A 4565-nucleotide genomic window follows, 5' to 3' on the forward strand; every position below is an offset into this window, starting at 1 on the left:
ACTGCTAATATGAGGTTGTTTTTCTGGGTTTGGTCTTCAGAAGCGGTAAACGAAACACTTTATGGAGATACCCGCCATGGAAAATATCCTCACCTTGACTCCAAATGTCTCCGTGGAAAGCTTTTGCCATTTGAAATGGCCCAAGTAACCTGAGCAGCAGGATCCTGCCTCTGGAGAGGGGCTCTGCCTGCTCTCAGGCTCCTGGTTATTTCCTCTTCATCTTTTTTTTTTTTTTTTTAACTAAAACAGTTGACAATTTTATTTTCACATCTCATAATACAAATAAAATTTTTTTCTAGACCCACTGCTCCCCTGCCAAAACTGTTCTCTCACTGATAAGGAGGGGGAGCAAGTCTTCCTTGTCCTGCTGTTAGAAAACACCCAGAGTCATAGCACCATGGTCTCCTGGGGAAGTAGAACAAATAATGTAAAATGGATTTAAAGAGGCTACACTCTCTCCTTATCTGTCTGGTCGAGTCATTCCTGGCCAACTGGGCACCATCATGGGACAGGCGGGAGGTCTCATCATTGAGGGCCCAGGTATCAATGGCACAGTGGCCTCCCACAGGCAGCCTCACTCCAGGAGCCGGTCCCACTGGCATCATCCCAGGAGGAGGAGGGCCCCCGTAGGGGGTGCTGGCATATACCAGGGTAGGGAGGACTGGGGGAGTCCTTGGGGGGAGATGGGATTGTTGTCCCTGCAGGAGGAGGAGCAGAGAATGGAGTAGGAGATCTCTTTCCTGTGGAAATGTGGCGGTTGTTTTGTTGATCAGGCCCTGAGCCTGCTCTTCCTGCTCCTCCATCCATCTCTGATAGTAGTCTTTCACCTTCTCTTTGTGTTTCCTACGGCTGCAGTGGGTCTTCCTCACAGATGGAGAGTCCAGGGTGAGGTATGGGTCGCAGTAGTCAAAATAAAACTTAGCCATGTGGCTCTGCAGGCCATTGGCCTCCTCTTTGTCTTTTTGACTGTTAAAAGGACTTGAGATTTCCCCATTCAGCTCATGTTGGGGAAGGGAAAAGGGAAAAAAAAGGAAGACTTCATCATCTTTGTTTTTAGAATAGAAATAATTTACAGATGACAAATATCATTTTGAGATGCAACATTGAAAACGAAAATGCACAGGTTTTTTTTTTTTAAGATTTATATATTTATTTGAGAGAGAGTGGGGGGAGGGGCAGAGGGAGAGAGAGAATCTCAAGCAGACTGCCTGCTGAGTGCAGAGCCAGATGAAGAGCTCTTATCGCAAGACCCTGAGATCATGATCTGAGCTGAAATCAAGAGTTGGACGCTCAACCAGCTGAGCCACCCAGGTGCCCCCAAAATGGGACAGGTTTTTAAAGGTAGTTCATTTCTGATTTTATAACTTTATTTTTATTTATTTATTTACTTTAAAGATTTTTTTCTATTTATTTGACAGAGAGAGAGAGAGCGAGAGAGGGAACACAAGCAGGGGGAGTGGGAGAGGGAGAAGCAGGCTCCCAGCCGAGCAGGGAGCCCGATTCGGGGCCCAATCCCAGGACCCTGCGATCATGACCCGAGCCAAAGGCAGACACCCAAGCGACTGAGCCACCCAGGCACCCCCCACTTCTGATTTTAAAAGAGGGTATTTCTGATATATTAAAATTGTCCCGAAAGCAAGAGAATGGCATCAGAGAGGCCTGGGCTCATAACTTGACCTGGGCACTTGCTAGCTGTGAGACCTTAGGCAAGGTACTGCACTTTTCTGATCCTCAGCTTCCTCATCTGTAGAGTGGGGTAGAGCAGAGGACAGTAATCCTTTCTCCGTAGGGTTGTTAGAGGAATTAACGCATTACAGCACAAACGGAGACTGGGACTTCAGGATCCCCACTCTGCCTTGTCCTCATTCTTTTCTGTTTGTTGCTCCTCCCATGATTCCTCCCCTCCCTGATCCCCCTTCCTGGTCCAAGTCTTAACTTGCCAGAGGGGACTCCAGGGCAGAGCTCACAGCTGCTTTCCTTCATTAGCACCAGAGAAACAGGGAACTCCTTCTGGAGGCGAACCCGTTGGTCTACCTTTCATCTTCCTTATCAAGCCAGGGTGATGAAATCAAATGGTCCGAGACATGTACCTGCGCTGTCAACCACTGGAATTTAATCAGAACTCACAGACCAAGTCTTTGGGTTTGGCAATTGGGGAGCTCAAGACATTCTGGCCTTACCCACTTTGTGCTGCTTTCCCCGATATTGGATGCTTATTTTTTTGTAGGAAAGCACGGAATGAATATCTGGCTTTTTAATAAAAGTTCCCGTGGAGAGGTGATTGCATCTCTGGAAGCTAGTTGCCACTTCAGAGACGAATGGTGCAGGTTTTCAGCAAAGAACCTAATTAAGCAACCTCGAGAAAGCCCCAAATGAATGTGCCTCTGTGGGGCCACAAGACCCTGGTTTTCGGGGCAAAGAGGGGGGCCCTGATGCCAATTGAATGAAATAAACATTTTCATCCCACTGCTCGCTCAAAAGGCCCCAAGGACTCCTCTGTTGGTGGGTTCCCCTTGGGGACCATGCCTAGAATCAGGGAGTGGGACAGGGGCCAGGACTCCCTAAATCCTTTTCCTCTAATAGTATGAGGGAGTACTGATCCATTTGTTTAACAAATTAATTTCCTAATCCATCTAATCAATGAATAATTGTCATGTAAACTTTTAAAGTTATAGAATAGTTAAGATACTTGCGTAGTTCAAGATTCAGGAGGTGCACTGTAAAAGTCCCCCTCCAACACACTCCCCCACCCAAGGCCTGGAGACAAGCAACAGTACCAGTTTCTTATACCTCATTCCAGAGAAGTACTGGACACAGAAAAGCTGTACCTATTATTTCCCCCCGGGCCTGTTTTTTTTTTATTATTATTCATATAAATGTTGGTCATTTATAAGCTCAGCCCTGAACCTTCATTTTTTAAAAACTTAATAATAAATCTTGGAATATTTTCAAAAATTGCATAAAAGCCCTCATTATTCTTTTTTATGGTTGGTTTTAGTCCACTGTGTGGAGGCATCACGACTTTTTTGTGATCTCCTGTTGAGAGACACCTGGTTTGCTTCCATTCTTCTGCTCTTACAGATAACACTGCAGTGAATAACCCTGGATAAATGCCATTTCATACATGGGCAAGTCGATCTGTAAGATAAGTTCCCAGAGGGGAATTGCTGGGTGAAAAAGTAAATGCCTTTGTAATTTTGAACCAATATGGTGAATTTGCCCTACTGTGTAAAAGTTGGATCAATTTACACTCCCATCAGCAAAGTGTAAGAGTATTTTCAATACGCAAGCATGTTTTTGAGTGTGTATTCTGTTCGTTGTACATCGGGTGGTTAAAAAGGTGGAGCCAACCTCTAATGGCTTCCCCTTGCTCTTAGGTAAAGAGCAACCTCCTACCAGGCACCTTGCATGACCCCGAGCCTCATTGCCTTCCTCTCTTCTTGCCTGACTCACTACCCTCAGGCACATCTAACTTTCTTTAGTTTCTCAAACATACCAAGCTCCTTCCCTTCACATGATCTTTGTACATGGTTGCCAGATGCTTAGAAGGCCCATTCTCCCTTCTCCTCACCTAGTTAACCACTTTTATTTTTTTTATTTTTTATTTTTTTTAAGATTTTATTTATTTATTTGAGGGAGAGAGAATGAGAGATCGAGAGCATGAGAGGGAAGAGGGTCAGAGGGAGAAGCAGACTCCCCGCCGAGCAGGGAGCCCAATGTGGGACTCGATCCCGGGACTCCAGGATCATGACCTGAGCTGAAGGCAGTCGCTTAACCAACTGAGCCACCCAGGCGCCCTAGTTAACCACTTTTAATCCTCAGCACTCAGCTCAGTCACCACTCCCTCTGGGATACCCTTCCCTGACCTCCATGACTAATTCTCTACAACTAGGTATAAGCTCCCCAGCACCGTGTACTTCTCCTTCAAGGTCCAGAAGCTATTATCCATTTCATTTCTGAGATTATTCAGTTAATGTCAGTATTTCCTGCTGATCTGTGAGCTCCAGGAAGGCAGGGACCGTGTCTGTTTTTGCTCCTCCTTGCATCTCCAGAGCTTAGCACTGTGCCTGGTACCTAACAGACACTCAGTAAATATTTCTTATTTGGATTTATTCAATAAGATCAATGACTATTAAGTATCAACTATGTGCAGGAACTGTTCTAGGTCCTGGGAATCTATTAGTGAATAAAACAGAAAATTCCTGCTTTTGCAATGCTTAACATTCTGATGGTGGTTGGGGGAAGGAGTATACAGTCAAAAAATACATAAACTATAAATATATAATATGTTAGATTGTGATACATGCTATGAAAAGAAAGAAAGCAGGGAAAAGAAGTAGTAGGATTGGGAGTCTTCAGGAAGTTCTTTTAAATAAGGTAATATTTGAGCAGAGACCTGAATGAAATGAGGAAGTAAGCTATGTGGCTACTTGGAAGAAGAGCGTTCCAGGCTAAGGGAATGGCAAAGGCCTTGAGGCAGGTCCATAATAGGGTGTGTTAGAGGAACAGTAAGAGGACCAGCCTAGTTGGAATCGAATAAGCAAGAGGAAGTGAATGATGATGGA

General features: G+C 44.9%; 1 pseudogene; it reads right to left on the reverse strand.

Annotated features, from left to right (window-relative positions):
- Positions 1-360: 360 nt before the first annotated feature.
- Positions 361-1114, reverse strand: LOC113908031 (annotated as a pseudogene).
- Between the last annotated feature and the right edge of the window lie 3451 nt (positions 1115-4565).

The sequence above is a fragment of the Zalophus californianus genome, chromosome 16, assembly GCF_009762305.2.
Source record: "Zalophus californianus isolate mZalCal1 chromosome 16, mZalCal1.pri.v2, whole genome shotgun sequence".
Classification (NCBI taxonomy): domain Eukaryota; kingdom Metazoa; phylum Chordata; class Mammalia; order Carnivora; family Otariidae; genus Zalophus; species Zalophus californianus.